Below are 16,002 nucleotides of genomic sequence, written 5' to 3'. Positions count from 1 at the left end.
TGTCACTGAAATGACATGAGGGACAGTTGGGGTCATTCAGAGATATTTATGGCATTACCAACAAGGTATGGACAAAGGAAACTCAGAAGAATCATCTATCAAGTCAGGTCTTTAAAATAAATTAAGTAACATTGACAGAAAAAAAAATCCCCTGGAAATCACCATCTGCTCGTAAACCCCTGCGAACAAAAACCTGCTAACAGCCACCATTTGGTTTTCAATCACATTTTATGGGGTTGATACTTCACCGTGGTATAACATGGCAGTGAGGTTTTATTGGTCTTGATTTGCATTCATTCACCAAGTGCAAATCATTTCATTGCACCCATCACTGCTCAGCAGAACACATTAATTGATACTAAAAAAAGTATCGTCATAATGTGCGGCTTGTTCGGTCTTGAGGGGAATCAGATGCGGGATAAGAAATGATCTGATGGTTACACTGAAGTCACAAAGCTTTGATATGCTTATATGTTGTATAAGTTTTCTTTCCAAAAGTTTGATATACTGCAATTCAGAAGTAAAGTTCTAAACCATTGTTAAGTTTCGAGGATGTCATTGTTTGGCGGCAATTATATGCTTCCTGATTCAGGGAAACTATGTTGCCAAAGCATTCATCTAAGCACCATTACGAGCGCATCCTCCTCATCGCAGCTCGGTGTACGCAATCATTCAGAGTACTCAGGTGTTTCTCCACTATCATTAGTGGTCAGTGTTTCTGGGAAGAACAACCCGGGGAGCGAAGGAATGCGGTAGCGGCAATCTGAAGGGGCTGCTATTTAGAACGGCTCATGTTTTCCCACCTCTTGGGTAATAACTATGGATCGCTATGCAATCATCACTCTTTGTTATGCGCTATGGTTTTGCTGCCGTGCTGTGCTGGGTTGTGAGGGATGACGGGGGATGTTGGTACGAGCCCAGCCCACTGTCAAGAAAAACATCACTCAAAAGAAAGTCACTGCATCTTCATTGTAGATCAAAGCAAAAATATATTTTATGGAAAACAAGTTGTGAAAACTACAGTCACAAATTAGTTGTTGATACCACGTCGAGCCTCTCAACAACAAGCGTCAAAACAAGGTAGCCCAGAAATCAAAAGGAAATAACTGAGCGAGACACCATGAATAAAACAGACCATTAAGTGAAATCCGACAGAGGTGGATTTAGGTTGCACTTCAGAGAGAAAAAAGGAACCGGCTGAATCAGGAGCAGCGGGTGCACATGGCGCATTTTCATGCTGACAGATTTATGAGAGGACATGCACTCGTGAGACAGAGGCGGCTTTTGTGTAGTTCACTGTAATCTTAAGCTTGGCAACTGTCTTTTCCAAAAGCGCCTCCAAGTATTTACTGTATTTTACGGACTACAACCCGCTACTTTTTGCACAAGCTTTGAACCCTGTGGCTTATAGTTCAGTGCGGTTTATCTCTGGATTTTTTGTGATTATATTGATATTGTATAATCTGTGCATATAATATGATATGATATGATATATGAGAATTAAACATTAACACACCTGCGTCTTATAGTCCAGTGCGGCTTATATATGAACAAAACAGGATGTCCCCCTATTTTTCGCTGGTGCATCTTATTTTCAGGTCTGGCTTAAATTCCAGAAATATGGGATCTTTTTTTTTTTATCCATGCAACTAAACAGTGTTATAACAAACATAGTCGTCAACTGTAACCAAACACAAGTACAGATGTGTAACATCATTTAGCCATGTATGCACACAGCACCAACTGCGGCATAGAGTATATATAAATGTCACAAACAAACACTCACCACTTCCCCTTTTGGATTATGGAAAAGCCTGCTCAAATATCTAAATGTCAACTGTGTATAAACACTTTACCATTATCGACTATGCCAGAAGCAGCTGTGTGCGTGTGTGTGCATGGTGTGTGGGAAGGGGTGCGGTCACACATGCTTTGGAGGGTCTGACAAAGCCTTGTGGGATTTCATAATGCCACACATGTTGAAATGACAAAATGGTTACAAAACAATAGATTTTTCCATGCAACCATTAGAGCTTCAAATCAAGCAAGTTCTCCCAGCAGTACTCCCTGTTGGTTTCAAATGTCCGCCTAATGGTTTGGGAAGTGACCCTTAAAACAAAAGCTCTATGCGTGACAGCAGTAAGCAGAGGTCAACTACCTCCATATTGCCTCCATCATCTTATGTGCGATGTTGATGATGGTGATGATGACTGGTGGTTGCCATGTCATCAATGCTCCAGTAGCGCTCATGTCATTACCGTCCCCACCAAATGATGGTCCATTTGCGACTCACTGGCACAACAGGCCTTGCTGGACCTCTTCTGCCCTTTTTCTAATTGCACCCGCAGGACACGCTGACAACCAGTCACGACCGGGCCGTATGGATCAGTCCTGCCCAAGGGGGACTCTCCTCTCTGCTTGCCAGATGGATACGTCGCTGCTTTGTGTAGAAAATTCAACAGGCCAATTGAAGGAGTCATCTTATTTTGGTGCAGACGAATTTTAACTTGACAACAACGGGGAGAGTGTCTAATGTAGATTAGGTTCTTCTCCGCAGGCTAATTGCCAAGGTTATTAGCATAGGTAGCAATTCTTATCCCCCAAACAGGGAGGATAAAATCCCTGCCCAATTATGGCAACTACAGCCACGAATGCAACATGTACTCCCAGAAGTCTTCTTGGGAAGCTTGCTGTTTAGTAAGAGGTGACTTCTGAAAAAGACGGGTGGAATAGACGGGGTCATCTAAGAATAGAAGATGCAGATGTTGAAAACACTGAGCCTCGCCCATTTCCCCCCACCCCACTTCTTCAAAGCTGAAGCACTGCCCCAGATCAGGTGATGTATTGGGAAGCACGTCCAATGTTTCTTCTGAACACAACAAACGATATATAAGGTTAGTATTTAACACCAACAACCACCAAGACAGCCCACAGCACTTTATCTGGGATATCACCGCACAGCAGGATATGGGGAATAATGATAAAGCAAGCTGAGCACAAGCACATTGGAACCAGCATTGAACAAAGGACAAAAGGACAGACTTGCCTGTTGCCAATTGCCATTTCAGGTCTTTTTCTCCGCCACACATATTTTATTGGGATCAATATAATTTTTTTTGAGAAAAACACGGCATCTTAGAAGAAAACTGTAGGTGTCATTGCAGTACAGGTGGGGGAATTGTTATAACTACCAGTTGACATGTGACATGCCTAAACTGTTATACGGATGACTGGTGAAAAATATATATTTTTAGCCTAAAAATAGCTGATTATGCGGTTTCTTCGAGACCCTAGACAATAATCAGCGACCGCATGGAAATGCAGCAGAAATATGCCCGAAGATGCAACTCCTATGACTGATATTTATGTCCTGTAAACACTTCAGCTTTTTGCAAGACAAGCATATCCGTTCGCTGATAAGCCATTGCTGCAAAACCCAATCAAGTCAAAAGGCAATATATCTCCATGTATCTCACAGCAATATTGCACTTGTGTGCCCAAACCCTGGCAACCCTGACTTCCATTTATCTGTTTCAATATCCTGTATCCCAATGAGTCTGGTAAAGGGGTGTTGACCTAATGTTTAAATCCCGAGCAAGTCCATTATGGTAAGACAGGACAAAGTGGAGCCGGAGGAGGAACGATGCGGTGACAGGGACAAAGAACATTCATGGCTAACTGGCTTTATCGTCCATAAGAACTCTCTTTGTTATCTTGTACGTGGTTATGTGTTACCGTGAGTGTGTGTGTGTTAATGTGATTGTACTGTGCTCTGTGTTCCGTTGGGGTCACCAGAAAATACCCTACAGTGAGTTATGGGCAGCTCCATTGGGCTGCTTCCATTTCCCAATACAGCAAGATGTCTCCCTGCGGAGCAAATCCTGGAAGATAAGAGCAGACAGCTATCGCTCCATTTCATCCATACGGACACGCCGGCTCAGAGGAGGGGCGAGATTGCTCCACGGGAGAGGGTCACAGTCCTATCTGTTAGCTTTGGAGATTTTTTGTGGTGCTGTCTGGCTTATCAAAACAGCGCTGATATCTCTTTACCCATGCATTAAACATTACAATGACGGAGGGTGGTATAAAAACACAAAAGTCTAAGAAAGAAAATAAACTAACGTTGCACGAACTAGATAAAGCACATACGGGACTAATCAATTAATTAAGGCTTCACCCTCATTAAGTGTGCGGCTGCAAGAGCTATGAAAATGACATCCAGTGTACTGCCGAGGCTTCTTTATTCTGCTTTGCATATTCATTAGCTGCAATCTTCAACAATAAATCTGACCTTGGAGCCAGTGACCTATGTGCTTGTAAACATAAAGCAATTTCAGACATGCTCTTACACTGAACGGCAAATTAGTAGTAAAAGGCACACATGATAATGAAAAACGTCCATTAAATATTCAGCGTTTAGCGGGGCTGTTTGAAAACACTGATGCAAGAGGTTGTAGATTTTCTGCCGAGTATCACTTTGTTGTTTTCAAAGAGGACAACTTTTTAGGCTCAAAATTGATATAGTAGACTGTGGAATACTGAATTGGAATTTTCTCGACTGCATTTACTCGAGTTCCTTTGTACCATAACAGTTTTACAGAAAAATATTTCACCAGGCTAAAGCACTGCAAAGTGGGCTTTTTGAATGATTTCTGCACACAGGACAAAATTACATTCAACCACTTAAAACTTATAATGTGGTTGCTCTATTTTCCATTTTTCAAAAAGAGTGCCATCAAAACCACTCTGCCTTGTAATTTGATAGAATGCTGAGCTTTTAACCTTTTTTTTCCATAGAAAGGCTGAAAATATTATGGGATAAAAAGAGTTGAGCTGTTTGCAAAAGGAAAGGTAATTACACAAGATGAAATGGAAAATGTGATCAATTTCCCCAAAACACTACTTGGACAAAACACCGCTTGCCATTTCAGCCAATTTCCTCATTCTCTTAGATACAGCTTCTGACAAAAGTAGATGTACATAACTGAGCTAATCTGTAGATTAGCATACAATATGACAAAATATTATGAGGCGCTGCTCAATTACAAAGTGAAGAGCAAAAGTAAAGCCAGAGGAAGGGAGCAAGCACTCTCCACTGTCAAGAAAGCCTGGAGGGCAGATCCTATCAAGCATGCGAGAAGTCCCTCCTCAGAAGTGATGTGCTATCACTGCAAAGTCGGGGGAATTGAGAAGAGTACTTTCTAATGTACATTTGCACTCTCCAATTCAGCAGGGATACAAGTACAACGATGATTGGTGTTCCTCCCTATTCGAGACAGCATTCAAGGGCAAAGACTTTTTTTTTTTTTTTTTTTTACATTGACATCTTCATATACGAGGTCATATATACGTACAGTTATCTGTGTTTTGAAAAATAAACTTCAAATGTTCCACTCCAGATATGTGGGAGAGCTGGCACTGTATACTTTGGTGTGCTCCCATCCTTTATAAGCATACACTCTGGCTTCTGCAGGGCCAAGCCATCACCCTCAGTAAAGGTCATGGGTGACCTTGATAGATGGTCGCGGCGGTGGATTTAATTTAAAATAAAGAGCAATAAACACGGGGCTTGCTCTGGTGGCATGGGAGAATGATGAAGGATCCATTAGTTAAGAAAAGGTTGCAGGCTCCTCCCCTGAGAGCCACTGTCACCATGGCATCACAAACAGTGACAAGAGGGGGACAAAGAGGGTCACGAGGCGACATCATCTTGACACAAGTTCTTTCCTGTCACAGCTGTCGTGTTTATCAGCCGTGTCCATCCATCGCCAGGGGTACTTTGAAGCACGTATCTACCGGTCAAGATAAGGGAGTCACTGAAATAGAGGCTTCCTTACATATACATACATACATACATACATACATACATATATATATACACTCATACATATATACTATATATCTATCTATCTATATATATATTCTTATTTTTCATGTCCACATAGAATTTGTCGCCATGTGGTGCCATAGTGACCTTCCGGTGATCGATACGAGAGCAATAACAGGAAATTCAGACCTTTAACAGTAACAGGTCACATGACACTTTGGAGGAAATTCAAACTTAGGGGTGTTCTTACTTTTATTGCGAGTGAAGCAAGCATACTGCATTTTGAAAGAGGTGTAAATTTACTGTTACACAAGCTGTGCACTGACTACTTTACATTTGTGGAAAAGTGTCATTTCTTTACTGTTGTCCCATGAAAAAATATAGCGTAGTAAAATACTTGCAAAAATGTGAGAGGTTTGCTCACTTTTACGAGTCATGATTTGTGCCCTTATGATTCAGGTATTGAGATGAACCTGAATAACAACTTATTGTCATGCATTGAAAGTTTCTCCTCCCCAGCATCACAATGATTAAGTGAGAGCATGCATATTAGAAAATAAGCCTAAGTATTTTTCACACGAATGAGTACATGCTAAAAAGTAGTAGCAATATTGTCATTTGTCAGCCAGTCTGTCATCTTTCGCTTTAACAAACAATATCACAGAAAACCTCTGTTGCCCGAGGACAATTTGCTCCATTTTAACGCGACACCACTAATGGCCTTTAATTGGTACCATAAGCCACAATTGTGACAGCGTGATGTATTTGGCCAAGCAGTCAAACTAATGACTGCCATCAAATGTAATTTCACTTTCAGGGCCGTGGTTATCTCAGTGGAGCCCGATTCATTTAGTGTCACTTTTTAACTACAGCGTTTGGAGAAAACATGTAGACAAACACGAGTGAAGACTATCGCCTATTAGTGCTGCTGACTGGCCCGTGATGGAGTGAATTTATATTTAGTTTGCAAAATTTAGCATGGGATGGGGAATAAATGGGAGTATAGTAGTATTTATATTTTTATATTGGCTGAAAGGGGATATAAAATGCAGTCAACATTGTCATTGGTATTTGATATTTAATGGTCAGGACTTTGGAAGGTGTGATGCAAACTGTGGCAAACTTTTTTTAGTTGTTATTACAGGGGAAATAAGCAAATCCTAATGGCTTTTCACAAAATGCAAGCAAACAAACAGCGTTTCATTGCTGTAGCACATTGCAGCCATTCATTTTGCTCTTTTCCATTTTGACTTTTTCATTTATCGGATTGCTTTTCGGTAGCGCCCACACACAAGCGCTCATGCCTGATTATTTCAAGCGTTTCAGGAGTCATTTACTAAAAAGCTTTATGCAAATTGTAATTAGCCGTAATTAAAACCCAGCCGGCCTTGAATGACTGCTGTGCTACCAGTGCATTATTTACAGAATGTAATTGAATCTAATGGTTTTACTGTGTTGAATCAGCAGGAGGTCTAAGATGGGGCACAGAATGGGAAAATTTCACAATTATCATTTCTTAAATAGTATTATGATAACTTCATGGTAGAATGTCTTTTGAATGTTCTGAAGTTTTAATGCTAGTATTTCTTTTGCATCACCAAAGTAAAAAGTTGCAAATAGTGTTACCAATTGTGTTTTTGAAGCAATGGTCTAGAATGTTTTAAAAGATGCAAATTTATGTTACACGAGCATGCAAATACAGAGTTGGCTTCACTTTTGTTACCCTGCAGTGAAAACTCAAGCCAGATTGGGGTTTAGAATTTCACAGAAAAAGCAAAGTGAGAAGCTTTAAACCATTGGACACTTGGTTTATGATTTCAAGGTGACAATAAGTCATCCTAAAGGGACTGTTGTCTTTTATAGTCCTACAATTCAGCACAGTTATAGTATATTGTTGACTTTGTTACATCTGACGGGCTTATGACCATCAAAGTCGAATACTTCTCGCTGGATTTTATGACGGAGAAATAACCCAAAACCATGAAGAATTGGCCATCTTAGGAAAAGAGACGTTTGACAATCAAGCTGTCCTTTGCCATCTGACCTGAATGAGTAGTTACAACCACTGTTGTTTTTTTTATTATTGTTAACATTAATTTTAAAAAAATGGGAAAGAAAATTCAAACTCTTAGTCATGCAGTCCACACTTGACTGTCTCGGGCCTCTGCACTACTCAGTGGCCTTGTGGTAGAAAGTGGCACAGATGTGTAAAGGGGCTGAGGACACATCCTTGTGGTATGCCAACACGTGCCATGGCTGAAATCCTTTAACCAATATGAACCTTTATGCCCTGCTCTTTTTACTTCACTGAATCCAGGACGGGTAAGCTAGCACACCACCCAATTGTTCATTTTCTACCCCCTGCAGCTCACCTTTGGTCAGCAGTGTATAAATATAATAGCTTTAAACATCTATGTGGATTCACTCAAGATTCAATGAGAACCCAAGAACTTATTTCCTGCTGCACATGTAAGCTGATGAAGGCGGACAAAAAGGAGGAGAAAAATGTTTGAGAGTAAATACCGTGTAGAGAAGCATGCAGCAGCCTCTTCCTTGTAGTTGAGCTCACAGCTGGAAATGAGAACTGCCGAATGGAATTCAGCTGCAAGTAGAATGAAGAGAGATGAGCGCTTGCTATTGCTATGGCCATTAGTGCACAAAACTGCAGGCCTTTTATTTCTTATGGCAGTGGTGCACAGCACATTATCCACTTCAATTTTCACGTAATTAAGACACATTTGAGTTTTGCATTGAAGCAGGCTGAAATGAACAAAGCGAGATCTGAAGAAGAAAAAAAAACACTAGCTAGGAAAATACGTCAATGACTAAAATCTGCTTTTATATTGTGCAAAACCACACAATTAATTTTTAAAATAGAGCCTGGGGCACTGTATTTTTATCACAAATACCATGAGGGAACACTTCTAAAAAAATCAATCATGATAAATAAATAAAACAAATAAAAAATTGAAAAATAATCAATAACAATAAATAAATAAAACGCCCCGAACAGCATCTCCTACAGGTCAATATACTTTTGACAAAGATTCCATTCCCTGCCAAAAGTCTTGCATATTTCACAATGTGCTGATTTATTCAACAGCATTGAGCCCAGCATATGCTATAGCTTCCACACAAACAAGTGGACACACGTGCTGACAAGGTTGGTGGATGTGCTTATTGACATCTCTATCCGGCGACGACACATAAGGCATCATCTGCTCACTTGCGTGTGTAATACTGGCAGCTAGAATAATAATAGCTGTCAGCCATCGGTGTGTATCTCACATCAGGAACTGTTGGACCGTGACAGGCCATAATGTATTGCGCTTGTTTGGCTTTGCCTATTTTCCTAAAAATGGAAGGTCAGCAGAGCTTGAGCAGTACTTATCAAAGACGAACCTGCTCGGAGAAAGGTGATATGCAGTCTCTCTGACATGACGACTGCTAATGATACACTCGCTGAACTCACTCGATTCAATGGGATGCCACAGCAAGGTCTTCACTTCAAGGGTGAGGTTAAGATTTGGGTTAATACACATTTCACTATTTGCTGATAGCCATGAGACATTTGCATTAAAAATGCAAAGGTGGTTGGCTATAAATGGACGATTTATACAAAATAGGATGTGACTGGTGCCAGGTCGACGACAAAAATATAGCAATAAAATCTTTGTCCTGAGGCTTCAACGGCACCATGAAAGCCATCAATAAAGAATTTTTTGTGTACATTAATGTCCATTCTACTACGAAATGAAAACATTGATATTAAAAATGCATGAATGCAAAATTTTGCATAATTTGGTGCCAGCAAAGAAAGAAAAACGAGCAGAGGCTATGTGTGTGAAAGTTAATGGTAAGTGAGGTGATTATTGTGGAAAAATGTAAAAAAAAAAAAAAAAGATAAATTGAAAACCAGCATAATGGACATTTCTGTAATCTATCCAATTACTCAATCATCTGATTCAATAGTCGATAGGATAATCAATTCCAAAATGTGACAAGGCACACCCACAGAATCGTTTTGCAAATTTTTATTGGATAATCCCTGAGCTATTATCTAACATATTGTATAATGATCTTGCTGTATGCAATTTAGATGTGTTTAAATATTATGCACAAAGCATTTAGCTAATTAGTCACACCTCTCAATATGATTAGTTTTACACCACCGCTCACCTAATCCTGAATGAAGATCACATTTGGAGTGTCTGGATTATTCCCAGAAATAAAGCAACACACTTTTGCATATGAAGAATTGTGCAAATTATTATTCAAGAAAAACCCAATGTGACAAGGTCGCCATTTCCTAGCTACAACAGGGAGTAAAATAAAACACCGTACTTTATTGGCAGCTAAGGGAAACGTCGCTCCCTTCAATGAATATCATTTGGCATATCCCCACCCTACGTCTTCAATAATTTACAGTATTGATTCAAAACCAAGTCATACACTGTGAAGTGCACACCGCCTTCATTTATTGGTCTAGTGATCTGTAGCTTGTGATTTTGTACACAAAGATACATATGGCCAAATAGGTTGGTCCTACGGGAAACTGTAGTGACATAGAAATACGTCAAGGTGAAATAGAGACTGAAAAGAAAGATGATGTTGGACACCTATACGTCACCGGCGACATCCCGATAGCGCAGAGGAGGTATGATGGAATGTATCATGGGCCAAATAAACACAACATTAAAAGAAAAGCTCTTAATACAGCTTTTTTTTTAAAAGTCCTTCACATTATTAATGACATCACCTACCTTTTTTGACACTTTCAATCAATTACAGATTGTATCCAGGTGATTTAATTCGATTTTTGTGTTGCGGTGGAGCGATTTTGGGATGCTCGGCATTAATCAAAGAATTATGCGGAGTGGAACACAGGGGAGGCCTGTTGTCACTATTACGGCCAAATCAATCAGCAGCCGCTGAGCCCCATTCTCAACATGGAGGCCATTTTTATTCTCTTGATATGTGGTGGGGGGTCTCTATCTGCACCAGACACACCAGTAACAAAACACATTTCTGTCTTTTCTTAACACATGGGACACATTAGAAGCACAGAGATGCACTTTTAAACCTATCATTTTAATTTAGCCTTCAAGTGAATGCAGGAAGACATTTATGCCTTTTTTTTTTGCAAATAGCACACCATCTACCATACTGATGAGCTATGGAGAAGAACAAGTTATCATGGTAAATCCATTCTACCAGTGAATTAAAGTCATCATTCAATTTTTATAGTTCTCATTCCTCTTTTGCCAGAAAAGAAGTCATTGTCTGAAACCCCCGTCAAGGTCTCCATGGTCATACTACCTACACCATTGTGGCTTATTTCTGTCAATCGACAATTTTTTCCATCACATAGTGTTTAGGCAGGATGGCGGTAAATATGTGTTATTGTATCAATACAATGCAATTGATTCAAGAAAAAGAATACAACAGATAACAATGTGTTGATGTCATATCAAAATATGCATTCACACTGTATACATACATTAGAAAAGATTTGACAGGTATGATTTTGTGACAAAAACAAACAATAATGAAAATCTCTGAGCTTTCTGGACGTCTTTTTTAATACAATAAGAATATTGCTACCTTAATGGATGGATCACAATGATTTGCCTTCGCGGGCCGAATAAAATGATGTCACGGGGCCGAATCTGGCCTCTCAAGCCTCGTGTTTGACACCGGTGCTTTAGTGAGCGAACCTCAGTGATTTCAGCTGCAAGTGAGTGTAAACAGAATCCTCTACTCACTCGCGCTACCTGGCAAATCATAAGGAAAGCCATAACTGTCTTGGGGTCGAGCAGCTACAATCCCTTTTAGATCAGGCACCATTCACACCTCCACATCGGAAGCACATACACATATTTCACCAAGACGAGGAAATGAGGGGAATAAATAATTAAGTCTAAGCGCTGTCTATCCTCTGCTCCTCAGAGGAGGCGGCAGCATCCTCAGAATCAAACCCTGATGACAGCCAGACGCATTTAGTGTCACAAAACGACCGTCGATGAAGGATCATAACGAGTGGGAAAACGTTCTGCCAAAGTTTTGCTCATAATGCAGAGTGATCCTTTTTTAATTTGACTCAATCTCGTGAAGTCCCTCTTATCAGTGCTGTCATATGTCCCGTGTGAAGCTAGAGCAACAACAGGCTCGCAGCAGGGGAGCGCAGGATTAGAAAAGGATTTCCATGACAGCTTTGCAAAGCAGCCGGCTGGCCCGGGTCTGCTGGCTGAAGAAGCTGCACGCTTACCAGTAGACCTCTGACCATGGCCAACTCGGGCGGCTGGTTTAGCTATCCACTAATTAGTCCGTTAAAATGGAGATCCAGCTACAAGAGCGCAGGAAAATAAAATAAACCATGGTCATATCTTAAGACCTAAGCGGTCTATAAATGGAATTGCTCCAACCCTCCACTTTCTACAAAACTAGAAAATAAAGCTGCATAATAATGCACAAATAATATACTTTTTTTTTTTAGATATGCAGACACATATATACAAATATACAGTTATACAAATATACAGTTATATTCAGATTTAAGGGTTAAGAAAGCGTTTCTGCCAGTTGGACAAATACATTTACTATCAACTATATTTCTGAACCAGAGATCATGAGTAGGTAAAATAAGAGAGATATAAAAGTATGTCGATTATGAAATAAATAAATAACAGTGTTGAGTGAATTGTGAAGCTCAGTCCACCACTATTAATCAATAACCAATTCCCCACAATCAACAGAGTTCTTAGCAATCAATTAGCACACTACCACATACAACGAAAGCGAGGCCAAGCCCCCCGCAGCAAGACTTCCCAAAATGCAACAGCAGAGCTCATCCTTCTCCTTGAGGGATTGCAGCCCAAGTGCACATTAGTGATGAAGAACACATCAGTCTCCACTATAACAACGTTGGAATCACGGCAATGTCAGGCGCCTGGAATGACAGAATTAAGCTCCTAAATTTCCCTAACAGTATCTGATGAGTAATGAAGCTCTCTGGAAACGAGGCGCTCTCATCCTTTACCGAGACGTCTTTATTGCCTCTTGCGGTTTCTCTGGCACAGAGCGATCGACAGCGCTGTACATTCATAGTGAAACTGAAACATATTAAACAACTACACCAAAGAACATTTATCACCAAATGATCCACATTCTCCAGCTTCTAAATGCATATTACAAGTGATCAGACTAAATTACTTTTTTTTCTCTCCCTGCTACCATTTTAAAGACATTAAACCAGGTACAGTCACTCTCATTAATGAAGAGTGCATCAGACTGTGACTGGGGAGTGCAAATGAGCATCTATGTATTGATCGAAGAAGACAAGATAGAGACTCCCCGCTTTGAAGTGGGCAGGGGCACATCAAGACTTCATCAAAAACCATTAAAGTTTTCTAGGCGGAGCTTGATGTCAAGACCAGAGTTGGTTGCGGCTCTTTGGCGAAGTGGAAATAAATGATCCCAGAGAACATCCCTCAGGGTAATATCCCTTATCTGCCTAGGTGCCTCTGTTACCCGTTGAGTGAAGAGCTGGAGGAACACTAATGATGTGCATTTAACAGTCGACCTGCAGGAACATGCCAGTGTTTCAATTTGAGCTCAACACTGGCTGGAGAAAAAAAAAAAAAATTACAGAAAAAAAAGAAATCACATTGTGGAACACCCTGATCAATACTCCCATTAAGCCCTAATCAATTGACCATTAACAAGCTGTTTCTAAGCAAATTGCTGGCCAAAGATTGTCACTGAGAACTTATGCCCACGTAAGGTCGATTGCGTGCGTGACACAAACATTTATTGTTGGGAAATAGTCGACAACGCTCGCACAAATATCCAAATCCTAACCTGATTGTTATTGTCGGCTGATAATATCCATCATGTGCTACGATGGAAGTTTGCCGCATGAATCGTTGGCATTAAAAAGGTACTTAAGCAGATAATCCATTTATTTTTCACAATTCTTTCATTTTTGACAAAGTTTACTCCATTTCTAATTTAATCCACTTGTTTCACTCTGTTGCAGCTTGATGCCGAACAGTCACATTGCCATCTCGTGAGACACTCTCTTCATGGCGTCCAAATGGGCTCAAGGAGACTAATCCCATCCACACGGCATCGCTAATCTCCATATAAAAGAGAAAAGCGAGATGGTGTTATTCATGCCTGCCATTGGCTGGTCATTGGTTATGGTGGCAAAGATAAAGAAGGTGGATTAAAACCTCCCAAATATTTGGGCTATTTAATTGAAACCTCCCCTGGGAGAGCAGGCAGGGTGACGGGAGGGCGGCGAGGCCGTGCGGGGACACTCCAAGGTGAAGCCATTGCCTCGTGCCTCTCGGTAGCTGATGATGAATCGTGTGACATCACGATCCCGTGGGGACACGGGCGGGCCGTGCTCGGCCAGACAACCTCGTGCTATGACAGAGATGGACAATGTTGGGTGGGATCAATAGTTAATTAAAACATGTCGTTTTCTGACCGGCTAATTGTTGAATCAGTCGGGAAAAGAGTGAAATAGATGAGAGTCTACTTTTTCCAAAGTAAACTGTGAAAAGTGAAAGTTTTGCTGTATGGTGCAACGGGTCATGAATGGGAAACACCAGTTCCACTGGTGACCATGTGGGGGCACTCTTCCAGCTTTTTACAGCTCTATGATGTTTCCCTAATGGGACTAAGTGATGCCATGCCCATTGAACAAAGGCGAGCTCAAGCAGTGATCTCATCGCCCATACTGTCAGTCAGGTGATGTATCTTTGTAAGGATTCTATTTACACCATGCTTGTTTTGGCATTAACATTTTGACGCCCATTGAGCGTAAATGGTCAACCATTCAACGTGCATAACAACCATGAGTGCATACAATGAATGATTGCATGATAAAAACTGCAAACACAAGCAAGTGACGAGGAAATGTGTGACATCGTGACTTTGCATTAGCAAATCGCCATGAGCTAACGTCTCCTGTTGAAACAAAATGGTACTTATTGTCAAAGGCTAAAACCTCTCTCGTGCCTGACTGGCAGCTCGCGGCCCCCCTCCTCTGCCTCTCACCACACCCTCTGTGTTGACTGTCAGCAGCGCCTCCCCTCTCTGGCCCTAATGATCCGTCTCCTGGGGCAGGGCTTTCCTGCCGCCAGGGCTAAAGAGGCCATCATGTTGCTCATCTAAAGACGACACATAGCCATGACTTCCACCTAATTGTGCGCTTGTGTAGGCTCATTTGTTTCCCTCATTAGAAAGGGGGGAGAAAAAAAACACCATAATTCGCCCCACCCTACTGATAGAGTGGTTGTGAGCAATTTAGAGGAGCAGAGTGCCTCAGCGATGGAAACACCCGCAAACAAAGGCAGGTTTCCATCAATCTATTTTCTATAGTGCTTGTTCTGCTAAGGGCTGCAGGAAAGCTACAGGTGGGGTGCGCCACCTGGACCAGTCGGCAACACGGCAAAAGGTAGACTTATAACATGCAAGTCACATTCACATTTCAGATGCAAACACACTCATCTTACACAAACACACACAATAAGAATCTCCCCTGGGATGGGTTGAGCGTGTGTTGAATTTCAAAGTAGTAAACATCAAAACCAGACTGCCGGTGAAGCGACCTTTCGCTGCCACATTTATTATTGATGCAACCAAGTTATGTAGATTGTTTATTGATCAGCACGGCAAAAAAATTGGGAAGGGAATCAAACAAATCCATCTGGACAGATTTTTTTTTTCCCTTAAAATGACTTCTGAAGTCTTTGTAAAAAAATAAAGATCGTATGATGGCTTGCTTTCATTTTGCCTTGGATGGATTGACTCTGTAGCATTTTCATCCTACATATGCTCAGAAATAATTTATCTTACCTGTTCATTTAATTTTCATCGTGATTACATCTAGCTCTTGGGGTCAGACAGATCATATAGAAGACACCACCTACCGTCAAATTGCATAAAGATGGAAATTAATCCCAGAGTGTTTAATCATCAGGTGCGTGACTGTTTTACAGCCTTTGTGAGAGAGAAAAAGGGTTCAGACTTAATCATTTATGCTGTGCACAATCTGAAGTAAATTTACGTCATCATTTTTTTTCCACATTCGTATGACTCTCACAATGTAATTTGTGTCCGCTGTCATACCTCAAACATCACCTTTAAGGTAAAATCTAATTTGG

The 16,002-nt window shown here is 40.8% G+C and overlaps 1 long non-coding RNA gene across 1 annotated transcript in view; it reads right to left on the bottom strand.

The window, feature by feature from the left end:
* The window catches only part of LOC147045366 (uncharacterized), a 68,244-nt gene that overhangs the window by 29,271 nt on the left and 22,971 nt on the right, over positions 1–16,002 (bottom strand). Inside the window, exon 3 of the long non-coding RNA XR_015068362.1 lies at positions 8,351–8,429. This is a non-coding gene — a long non-coding RNA (uncharacterized LOC147045366). The remainder of the gene's footprint in view (positions 1–8,350; positions 8,430–16,002) is intronic.

The sequence above is a fragment of the Syngnathus leptorhynchus genome, chromosome 15, assembly GCF_054491065.1.
Source record: "Syngnathus leptorhynchus isolate UIUO chromosome 15, UIUO_Slep, whole genome shotgun sequence".
NCBI classification, from domain to species: Eukaryota; Metazoa; Chordata; class Actinopteri; order Syngnathiformes; family Syngnathidae; genus Syngnathus; species Syngnathus leptorhynchus.
The sequence above is the reverse complement of the archived record's forward strand: the minus strand, read 5'-3'. Positions and strand labels throughout refer to the sequence as shown.